The following is a 12,496-nucleotide window of genomic DNA, read 5'->3' on the forward strand; positions in this document are numbered from 1 at the left end:
TGCAGAACCCCTCCCCTCCACTGGTGGTCCAATCCCTCATAACATAGTCTGTGGTTCTTGTGTCCCCTGGCTCTCAGCCCACCGAGACCCCCTGAAATAGCTCTGCATGGTCTTGCAATGGCCAGAGCCCATGGCCGTCCCCAGGCTTCATCCCCCATCTCATTTCTGGGCTCATTTCTTTTTTCATACCCTGTGCTTCCCTCCCACACTCCAGCCAGGCTCTTCTCAACCTTCTTCATTGTTTTTATTGTTTTCTTTGATGGTCAGGCTGCTGACTATCGTTCTTCCCAAGAGTCTGTCTTCCTCTCTCTTCTCACCCCGTAGACCCCCTCGATCCAGTGGGAGGAGGCTAACAACCACGTTTGGAAGAAAATGAAAGCAGGAGTGTCTTGATGGCTCCCGGAGAGATACCTCAGCCCAGACCTGCCTACTGACCCCAGACCCAAGGGCGACAGGTCTGCCTCTGTCGTGGTCACCCCAGGCTCCACGGTGACTGCCCCACCACCTCTGCAGCGTCTGTCTTCCCTTCTTCATCAGCCCAGGGACCTCGTCGCAAACCTTGGGATTCTGCAGACTCCCCAGCAGAATGTCTGCCCACAGTGAAATGAAATATTTATTTTCTGATTAGTTATGTATTTATTACCGGTGACTTTCATCCGAGCCAAGGAAATCGGGATTGCCGAGTACTATAGGGAAGAAAAAGAAAGAGGTGAGACGGGAAATAGAGGAATCTTATCCCAGCAAGAAACTGGGCCTCTCCAGACCGCCGATGACGCCAGGGCGCATCCCCGTGAAGGGGTGGCTGCTGAGATTGCTTTACTGTCTGGTCACCTACAGCAACACTCCATCTTACATGGGAAGGGAGAGGCCAGTGTATCTCAGAGGGTAGGTTTTGTGAAAGAAATTTACTCAGGGGCTGGAGTGGCTAGGTTACTCTGCGCTGCAAGAAGTAGGAGGAAGATGCTAAGCCACCTTCAGCGGTCTCCTAAATAAAACAAAGATCACACTTGGGCGAGTGGAGAGGAGGGGAGATGGTTGGATTTGGTGCCCCCCAGGGGCCACGTTCCTGTTTTGAGGACAGTCCCACCAAAGCGCTGCACCGACGCTGGGAGAGCCACCTCATCTCACTGACCCTTCGTGTTTCTTCTGTAAAAGGGGCAATACTGCCTCCTTCGCGGGCCGCTAAGAGGATTCGTTTCTGAGACAATCTGCATCAGGATACCCAACCCACCAAGTGTTACACCAACGGGATCATCGTGTGGCTTAGAGGAAATGCCACGCGGCACCAAGACAGCAAGCAGCACCTGTAACTGTCCAGGAGCCACCGCGAGAGACTGGGAGGGACCAGGAGGGGCATCGCCCAGAAGGGCTCCTCCCAAGGAGAGCCACAGAAAGGACAAGCTACCATCCCAGCTTCTCCTCCTTCCCTCGGAGGGCAGCACGTCCCTGAGCTTTCTCTGCCTCAGTGTCCTCACTCGTAAATGGAGTTAATGACACCGTCTGGCTCGCTGGTACTCACAGACGTGGACAATTAATGACTGCAGAGTACTTTGAAAATGAATGTGCTTAACCGCAATGGTGGTATTTAATATTTACAATGATAAGTCTGTGCCTGCTGGCTTCACACACTGTAATCACTGGTTCAGGGCTTAGTTTTATGACTTCACATAAAATACTCTTATTTTAAAGTAATTAAGTGACGTGTCCGAAGAACTTCCTGCATTCATCCAGGGTCTTATTTGGAGAAACGTAAGATTTGATCTTAGATCCATTGTAAATAGTCCCAAATTGATTCACATTGATACTACGTGGTCCCAGGTCCCTAGGGAATGCAGAAGATTTAACTGTAGGAAGACTACAGCTTAGGTCTGCTATGATAACCCTCAGAGCGCTGTAAGGCAACATGGTGATTTAATTTTATTAAAATTATTTAGTGTATTATAAACCAAACCACAGCCACTCCTTTCTACACGAAGTGAAGAATTTCCTTTGGCGGGCTGCGCCCCAGGGGAGGCGAGCGCTGCCTTCTCTACAGCCGTGTAGGCAGATTTATGGTAACACCGAGGTGGGATTCGTCTCCGTGCCTCACAATAAAGATGAGTTGTTGGACGACAATTTCCATAGCTAACCCGCCCCTGAACGCAGCCCTCCGCGGGAAATCAATCACACTTCTTTACACAAAGAGCTTTCCCCATTCAGTTCGTTCCTGGAGCCGCACAGGTTAAGGCTGGACAGGAAGGAGACCTGACCAATGGTGATCTTGGTGCCCGCTTCCCTTTCCCGTGCAGCCATCAGCCTGCTGTCGTCTCCACTCACAGGATTGTCCCCCACAGCGCCTTCCTGGATCCAGTCTTTCCTCTGTGAGACGGGAAAGGTTTTACACGTGTTCTTGTCTCTCATCAATCGATGAATCAAGAATCAATGAATGAACGTCTCCTTTCTCAGATGTGGGTCCCACCTCCTCATTTAGAAGCTCTGGTCCAGTGGCTCACCTTTCACCCTCCAGTGAAAGCTCTACTCCGTCTATTAGCAGTCAGAGAAAAGGAAATTGATGTCCTACCTGAACTGAGGATCACAGAGGTCCCCTCCCTCCCAGAAGGCTTTTCTTAGCAATAGCTGAAGAGGAAGTCTCTCCTTCCACTCGGCTCACCAGGCTGATGCTTAACTAAAGAGTGCCACCTCGCGTCTCCACAGAGAAAATGCAAACACCATTCAAAACAGGCCCAGAAAGCCACCCCTCGCACCAAAAGGACTCCACAGCATCCGGTTCTGAGAAATCCAAGGTTTACTCACGACAGTAGCTTCCTGACCACATCATTCATAAAAGCAAAACAAGACGTGAGTCACCGCTGGTGCCCTGGTAGTCAGCGGGACAGAGCGTGGGACACGAACGCCTGCATTTCCACCGACACCCTTTTTTTTTTTTTTTTTTTATTGAGTTATTGATAGGTTACAATCTTGTGAAATTTCAATTGTACATTAATGTTTGTCAGTCATGTTGTAGGTGCACCACTTCACCCTTTGTGCCCAACCCCCACCCCACCTTTCCCCTGGTATCCACTAAACTGTTCTTAGTCCATAATTTTAAATTCCTCATATGAGTGGAGTCATACACAGATTATCTTTCTCTCGCTGGCTTATTTCACTTAACATAATGCCCTCAAGGTCCATCCATGTTATTGCAAATGGAATGATTTTGTTCTGTTTTGCAGCTGAGTAGTATTCCATTGTATATATGTACCACATCTTCTTTATCCATTCGTCTGTTGCTGGACACTTAGGTTGCTTCCACGTCTTGGCTATTGTAAACAGTGCTGCAATAAACATTGGGGTGCACAGGACTTTTGGGATTGCTGACTTCAAGCTCTTTGGATAAATACCCAGTAGTGGGATGGCTGGATCGTATGGTAGTTCTATTTTTAATTTTTTGAGGAATCTCCATACTGTTTTCCATAGTGGCTGCACCAGTTTGCATTCCCACCAGCAGTGTATGAGGGTTCCTTTTTCTCCGCAACCTCTCCAACATTTGTTGCTATTAGTTTTAGATATTTTTGTCATTCTAACGGGTGTGAGGTGATATCTTAGTGTAGTTTTGATTTGCATTTCCCTGATGATCAGCGATGATGAGCATCTTTTCCTGTGCCTATTGGTCATCAGTATATCTTCTTTGGAGAAATGTCTGTTCATGTCTCCAGCCCATTTTTTGATTGGGTTGTTTGATGTTTTGTTGTTGAGTTGCGAGAGTTCTTTATATATTATGGATATTAAGCCTTTGTCAGATATATGACTTGCAAATATTTTTTCCCAGTTAGTGGGTTGTTTTTTTGTTTCAATCCTGTTTTCATTTGCCTTGAAGAAGCTCTTTAATCTGATGAAGTCCCATTTGTTTATTCTTTTTATTGTTTCCCTTCTCTGAGAAGGCATGGTGTCCAAAAAGATCCTTTTAATACTGATGTCAAAGAGTGTACTGCCTACGTTTTCTTCCAGAAGCCTTATGGTTTCAGGTCTCACCTTTAGGTCTTTAATCCATTTTGAGTTTATTTTGGTGAATAGTGAAAAAGAATGGTCAATTTTCATTCTTTTACATGTGGCTTTCCAGTTTTCCCAGCACCATTTGTTGAAAAGACTTTCTTTTCTCCATTGTATGCCCTCAGCTCCTTTGTCAAAGATAAGCTCCGACACCCCTTTTCTACGTGTGCATCTCACCAAACACCTTGAGAAGCAATTGGGACGGACAGAAGGCTTGCCCGTACACTGTAAACAGTTCCATTTCACAGTTCAGAGGGCACTTCTTAGGTTGAACCAAGTTATTCTTAGCTCTGCCTTAGAGCCGGTGGCTGTTTCCCCACCATCTCATTTACCTAAAACTGCGCAGATTCTGAAACCATGAGTTGGGGAGGGAGACGTGCAAACGATAGCTCAGTTACATTCTTAGATATGGCCCACACTCACTGAGCACACACACAGAGCTTGACTTTTAGATGGAGTGAATCCAAATTATTTCTTCCTACTAGCATAACAGAAAGGTCTAGTATTATTTGCTGATGTTGCGTCAGGAACCATGCTAAGAATTCCCTGAGCATCACCTCACGTCATTGTCATGTCAATCTAATCAGGATACTGCTGTCATCCACACTTTACAGAGGAGAAAACTCAGGTTGTGAGGGGTCAAGTAACTTGCTTGTGAAACTGGTAAATTGTCGAGCCGGGATCTTAATCTGGGTGTGTCCAGCTCCTGAGCTGTGGCCTTTAACCTCTGTGTCCCTCCTTCCAGACTCGGCTGTGTTCTTGATGGTCAGCATGGTCCTGTCTCCCTCTCAGGCTCGCTCTTGAAGGCCTCAATATCTTTTCACTGGAGGGGTTGTTGAAAGGATTCTCCTAACGTGGGGCCCAGGAGATGATGACCCACCCAGCCTCAGGAAGGCAAAGGACCGGGGCAGCTCTAGGGTCAGCTGCTTTTCCTTCTCCATCTTTATTTTCATGATGTGTCATCTTTTCTCCTTTCATGTGCTCCATTCCCCCTCTCAACACTTCATACTAATCTCACCCAAAATGGCCTTCCTGGCTCTGGTCTTCCCCATCTTCCAGCTCTGGCTGGTTCTGCTTCTTAGACTCTCACTTCCGAAACTCCCAAAGAGAAATCACGTTGGCCAACTCATCTTTTCTAGAACTGTCTCCAGTTGTTGGCCAAGCTTTGGACAGGCTCCCTGCCAGGTGTCCACCACTGGTCCAGGCAGCTGTGTGCAGAGGGACTTGGTGGGATCTCAGGGCTCACTGTCCACCAGCTGGGGCGGATGTGGACGAGGGAAGAGCCAGGATGTGGTGAGAACAGGTCTGCACACTAAGAATGGGATAACGACTTTGCTTTGTGGTTTTCTTTCAGAACTGAGTAAAGCTGGTCCCAAATGTGTGTGCCCCCATCTCCTTGTTCTTTTATTACTGGGTCCTTGCAGAACTGCCCAGACTCTGCTCTCAGCAGTCATGCGCTGACAGATTTGTTAGGTCGGGGCAGCGCTTATCTATCTTTGCACAGGCAGCGGTGGCAGAGTCCCTGGAAGAGAGCATGCTCTGCAAATACTGTGAAGATGAAGTGGATTTGGACATGTTGTGTGCAAATGGTTCCCTTCAAGTAACAATCAGCAGAAAGCAAGCCAGGGTCCTCCACTAACCTCATAACACCGGGCCGCACCCACACACCTCCTTGCATGTTTGTTAGATGGGCTGCATTGCAAGGATTTTTTATTGGCTTGAAACACACCATTTAATGTGCTAATTTATAACCAGAAAGGGTATCTCTTCTTTAGCGGAAAATAACAAACAATAAATGTAGAAGACATGGCAAAAAAGGAATATCATCATTTTATATCCACCAACACTAGTTCAGGCAAGATTTACCAACGGATGCCAAAAAACGGGAGGAAGGCTCCTGGGGAAAATATCCACAAGGGTTCAAAGCAACTTCCCACATATCAATTACCAATTACAAATAAAGCTTCTTATAATGACCAAATCTGATGTCACCCACTGTACCCAAGGGGCCAAGCTTCACATCACTAGAAAGGGAGCAGACTTAATAAAATGTGTCCCCTGATGTGACGATTGCATCATGGGGTAGACCATGAGTCCTGATGAGATGACGGAGGACAACATCACGTATGTAGATCACGTGTCCCGGTGCAATGCACTGAGAAGGATATGGCATCATGTGTCTAGACTGTGTGTCTCCATGAAATGACAGAGGAGGACAATATCATGTATGCGGTGTTCCTTTAAAAGTGTTATATTTGAGGAAACAAATAAATTCCACTTGGGTGACATTCTGCAAGACTGATTTGAATTCTTTGAAAATGTCCATGACATGCAAATAAATTAAAATCTAGGGAACTATTCTAGACTAAAAATTAAAAAGATATAGTTACTAAAAGCAGTAGAGATCTTCGGGTTGAAAATAACAAATAAAGCTATAAGTAACATTACAATTGGTAAAATTTGAATGAGGATTACGTATTAGATAACAGTATTATCTTGGTGTTAAATTTCCTCAATGTGATAAGTGTTGGAGACAGTCTTCGATCTTAGGACATGAATGCTGAAGTATTTGGGGATGAAACACCACAATGACCACAACTAACTTTCAAACAGTTCAGTCAAAGAATTGCTTACATGTATGTGTGTGTGTCTACATCTACAGACAGAGAGTGAGAGAGAGAGAAAACAGTGTGGCGAAATGCCTGCGATAGTTGACTAGAGTCAATGGACATGTATTCTTGAAAGACTTCTGTAGCTTTGAATTTGTTCAAAATAAAAGTTGGAGGCCTAAGAGCTCACAATCATAACAATGATAGTAAAAATATTCAGAACCCCATGGGGGATACAGAGAGGTAAGAGGTCAGGAACTCTGGCCTCAAATTGCTTTCTGAAGTAGTGCCTCCACCCAACAGAAAAGTCTTCACCCTTCACTCCACATGGGTGAAGGGAAAATGGAGTGAGCAGAAGGCTGTGGGGGAGGACTAAGCAGATGTAGGCCAACGAGTGTCGAGGGTGGTGTCTGCCAATGTTTCGTTTGCTTGTTTTTAAAGACTTTATTTTTTTCCTTTTTCTCCCCAAGGCTCCCCAGTACATAGTTGTATACTCTTAGTTGTGGGTCCTTCTGGTTGTGGCATGTGGCACGCTGCCACAGCATGGCCTGACGAGTGGCGCCATGTCCACGCCCAGGATTCGAACCGATGAAACACTGGGCCGCCGCAGCGGAGCGCGCAAACTTAACCACTCGGCCACGGGGCCGGCCCCTCCAACAATGAGTTTTAAGCCACAGTTTGAGCACAAGGCATTGAGGTGGACCCACGTAAGGCTTTGGAAAGCAGATCACACCAGCCCCCCACCTTCACTGTGTTTAATGACAGAGGCAGGCTGTCCTTGTCAGGTCCTGCGTCAACCTCTAGTGCTTCAGTTGGACTTGTGGCAAATGTAGCTCCCTATAGACATTCCCACCCCCGGTGCCCCAGGAAGGAGGAGGAGATGGAGAACTGAGCAGCTACAAGGACTCGGAGCAGACCAGCTATTCCACCATTTTCATCTAAAGAGGGAGGCCGTGTCCTTTCAATTAGGTAAAAGTAGGAGATGCGGCAGGCTGCCAGACCTTGATCCAACATGACAAGGTCGTGAATTCTTCACATTACCACCCAAAATATTTCTTCATGTCTCATGAAAATACAACTTACAAAAGCAAGAAAACATTTCATCCTAGCTAAATTTTACATCGGTGCCCTTGGAAAGACCAAACACAACTCCATGAAGCAGTACTTCACTCTCCAGTATGGTGTCGGATGAACACTCTGAGCTCAGAAAGGCTTCTTCTTGTTCTCAAGAGAATCATTTTCATCATTGCTTTCACTTTTTTTTTTTTTTTAATATTCTGTTTTGTTTGTTTTTTTTCTGGGAAAGATTTGCCCTGAGCTAACATCTGTTGCCAATCATCCTCTTTTTTCTTTTTCCCCCTCTCCAAAGCCCCAGCACACAGTTGTATATTCTAGTTGTAAGTCCTTCTAGTTCTTCTGTGTAAGCTGCCACTATAGTAGGACTACTGACAGAGGAGTGGTGTGGTTCCACGCCCAGGAACCGAACCCTGGCCACTGAAGTGGAGCATGCTTAACTTTAACCACTGGGCCATCACAGCTGGCTCTCATCATTGCTTTTGATGGAGAACAAATTTAGCTCATCTTCAACTCTTCCCTTTTATCCAATAAGTTCAGTCTGCTAAGGTTATTCAGCCAGCAGAGAGAGAAAATAAAAAGCATGCAAGAGAGAGTTTGAAGCAGCCTTGCAAATATAAAGCACCTTCTTGCCATTTTCCAGTTATTCAGGCCTCCTGAGCTATGTTACACTACAGATCAAGTCACACACCATTCACAGCAGAAAACAGTGTCTGTTACAACGGTGACTCCTGCTGGCCAGATGACCACGTGGCAGCATCCCTCAGGAAGGCAACAGTGGGAGGATGTTTGCCCTTAGCGTTAAGTTCTACATCAATTCAATGGTGAAAGGGGTCCAAGCAGAGAAAGGCAACATCATCTGATGTGGTCATAACCAGATGAAAGCAGTAACACATCTGATAAAGGTATGTGTCCATCAGAAGCAGGCTGGTCAGCAGGGAACAAATTCAGAGGGAGGGGAAGACGCCCAATGGCAGTGCCCAGTCAAGCATCTGCAAGGAATGAGTGCCCACTTGAGACAGCAGGGCCTCCCGAGGGAGAGAAGGCACCAGGCTCCCCGCCTGAGCACCCAAAGCACCGCCGGGGCAAGTGCAGCTCCTGCTGTGGGTTGTGACTGCTGCTGTTCACTGCACGCAGCAGCATCAGGAAAGGCTTGACCCAGCACCAAATGAACCCACACTGCTCCCTTTGGGAGGCATACATTTGGAGCGGTGGGGTCCAGGGCCATGCAGAGGAGCACCTACATGGAGGCAGGCTTCCTGTTACATGTTCTCATGGAAGACGATTTTCCTACCTCAAAGCCCGAGTGTCTTGGGCAGGACATGAGGTCATTTTGGCATGGAATAGACGGCACATTGATTATGAGGTGAGCAGCTGAATGTGATTTTGAAGTTTCCAGCACTGGTGTCTGGGGTATTGGTGTTGCCTTTTGTCACGAGCGCACAGACAAGGAGAAGAGGGACTCAGGTGAGGGAGTGTGGCCTGTGAGCGGCTGGTGTGGATCTGTCCCAGAGACAAAAGGGAATGAGTCTCAGACTCAGGGCTTGAGATACTTCGGGATTATCAGCATAAATGTAAGTGGGGCAACAATTTGCAGTTTAGAGCAAAATCCTATTGCATCCTCTTCTGCCTCATATGTGTTGGGTTATTCATCTACTGATTGATAACTCTTTTTGGGGAAAGCAATTTGGTTGGGTATCTACGCTGAGAGAAATAAGACTTCCTCCTGGAACAGCTCAGGTGAGAGAAGGTAAGAGAGAGCAAAACAAATTACTAGGTATAATAAAGTGAAAGAAATTTTGAGTCTCCTTGGACAATCCTAGAGAGAGTGAGTATGAGCAAACAGGGACCTAAGGAACGTTGGCAAAAACACACATAGATCCAGGATCAAAGGATGGACACAGCCAATGAGGTACCCCAACAATGAGGAGTGACTGATATTCAAAGGGAAGCGGTTTCCTTCTCTGTGGAGTACTTGCCTTCCATGGTTCCTGCAATGGGCTGCAGGGTCAGAGCAGTAATCAAGACGACCAAACCTACAGAGAGCTTAGTAGTGGCTAATTAATCATGCTGCCCCTCAAACAGAAACACAGGGTGGCCACTAGAGCCATCTCTGATCTGTATAAGGGAAACTGTCTGGGTCTGGCGGACAGAGATCTCACTGCAGTCATACAAAGAGAACCACACCCCTCCTGCAACTCCCAGGACCCAGCCAGTCCACAGACCCAGGACCTTCTTCATAAAGGGATGGCTGGGCCCCTAACCCTCAAACAAGGTCTAGGGTGGTGGAAAGGGCAAAGTAGAAATCTGTAGAATTCTCTCTTCCCTCCAAGATGGTAAAACCAAAAGCAATACTGCATTACTGGGAGAATTTCAGAGATCAGTCACATGACCTAAGCCCATCTGACCTGCGAAGAAGACAGATAGATGGGTCTTGATGAGTGGCCATGGACTGTCACAAATTTAATCAGATAAGGACCTCAACTGCAGATGTCACTCGAGACGTGGTTTCTTTATTGGAACAAATCAACATGGCCCCTGGTCTCTGGCCTGCCACTGCTGATCTGGCAGACAGCTTTTCTCTAAACCTGCTGCAAACCTGCCCGGGGCAGCTAGCCTTCAGCTGTCAGGGACAGCAGCATGCCTTCACAGCCTCGTGTTAGGGCTCTGCTACCTCTCCAGTTCTTCGGTACAATCTAGAACTCACGGCCATCAATAGTCTTGCCATTCCACAGGACATGGCCCACCCCTTGATGATGTAACGCTGACAGCAAAGATAACCTAATGTCTTGATGAAATATACAAACACCAAAGGGTGGGACATAAACCCCACAAAAATGCAGGGGGCTCTGCCTTGAAGTTTCTATGGGTCCAGTGATCTAGGGGTCCATGTTTAGACACATCCTGTAAGGCGAAGGATAGGTTGCTGCCTCTTACATCCACTGCCACTAAGAAAGAGGCAAGATACTTAGGAAACCTCTTTGGGGTTCTGGACGCAACAACGGCAAGAATTCTGCCTGCTGTTCTGGCCATTTACCAATTAACCCATAAAACTGTCAGTTTTGTGTGAGTCCAGAAAAAGAAAAGGCTCTACAGCTCGCTGATGTGGAAGCTGCTCTCCTTCTCAGTCGGTGGTACCCACAAATCCCACGGTACAAAGAGCCTGTGGCTCATCAGGATGCCACATGGAGCCACAAACTGACCCACCGCACAGACCCCTAGGGTTCTGGGACAAAACCATGATGATTATTCTGCAGATAATTACTCTCCTTTTGAGAACCAGCTCTGGGCTGTCTTCTCTACCCTGGTGTAGACTAGAACACTGCCCTTTACCATGGGATACCTAGTTTCCGCACGAGCTGAGGTGGCCACAGGGCTGTGACCCATCATGCCCTCAGGCTGGGAAACCGCTGGAGGACTTCACCCTTTAGCTGAAGTGACACATACAGAAGGCTGGTCTCGGGCACGTCCTGAAGGCACAGCTTACATAAGGAAATGGTTCAGATCCTCACAGCAGCAACACTGCTGCACTGACAAGGCCCCCTCATAGGTACCTATGGTCTCATGGAGAGTTTCCTATGACTAGCTGCCTGAACTAAAAAAGTTCTATTTGATTTCCGCAAATTGTGCTGACACCATCTAAAGGTGAAAGTCGACATCATTGTAGCCTCAATGGTGGCCAAGAAATCAGTGGAGGAAAGAAACCCTACCAGGCAAAGCACCACACTTGTTCACTTCACCTGGAAGTGGCAACGGCCACAAGTATGGATCTACATGAGAGTAAGCAGGTGGTCAGCGTCTCGGAAAGAACAAGATTGGAAACCAGTGGCAAGCAGAATCTAAACTGTTGACAAGGACTGAGGCAGAGGGAAGCGGAGAGACCTCTTGAAACAAGCAGAGTGCGTGGATGTCTGTGTCCCATTTGAGTGCTCACCACCGGCACTCAGGTGACACGATGACGTGTCTGTGGCCATCAGTAACTTTTCTCACCAGTGGCAATGGGCTCACAGAAGGCCTTACTGCATGATTCTTACAGCGCTGCCTCTAAGAGGTCCATTTCACAGCAGAAGTTCAGCAACGAGGTCCGTGGACTACACCGATCTCAGCATGGGCTCCAGACTTCACAGCAGCCAGCTGGAGAACACGGCAGACAGCCCCCTAAAGACAGCCATGATGCTGGCTGGTGGTGACGTCTCATGGGGCTGCTGTCCCACCCAGCACCATGTGCCTCATGCCCCGAACCGCCAGTCAACACGTGGTGTGGTTTTTCCCATCACCAGAATATGCAGGGCAAGGTAGCATGTCAAGTGGGAGCAGTTCCCCTCACTATGCCCCTAATGAGCCATTAGCTCACCTCACAATTCTGGACTCTGCGGGTTTGGATGCATTTGTTCCTAAAGAAGGAACGTTTCCACAAAGGGACACAAGAAGTGTCCCACCGGCCTGCAGGCTGAGAGGCCACCTGGCTGTGTTGGCCTCATGCCAATAAAACAAAGACCAAGAAGGGTTGACTGTAACATCTTGGGCAATTGCTCCCCACTCTCTGGGGTAGGTCTTCTACCACAGATGGGGACAGGGAGGAGTATGTCTGGAATTTGGGGGATTCTCTGGGAACGGCTTAATATTTCCATTTCCAGTGATAAAAGTCAAGAGAAAACTAGTTACCCAAAGTAGGGAGACTTCTAATAGGAAGGTTTTTCAGAACAAGGTTTGGCTCAACCAGGTGAAGAACCATAACCAACAGAGGCACTGGCTCGGGTGAGGGTAAAGGAACATGGAATGAA

The sequence above is a fragment of the Equus przewalskii genome, chromosome 32, assembly GCF_037783145.1.
Source record: "Equus przewalskii isolate Varuska chromosome 32, EquPr2, whole genome shotgun sequence".
In the NCBI taxonomy this organism is placed as follows: domain Eukaryota; kingdom Metazoa; phylum Chordata; class Mammalia; order Perissodactyla; family Equidae; genus Equus; species Equus przewalskii.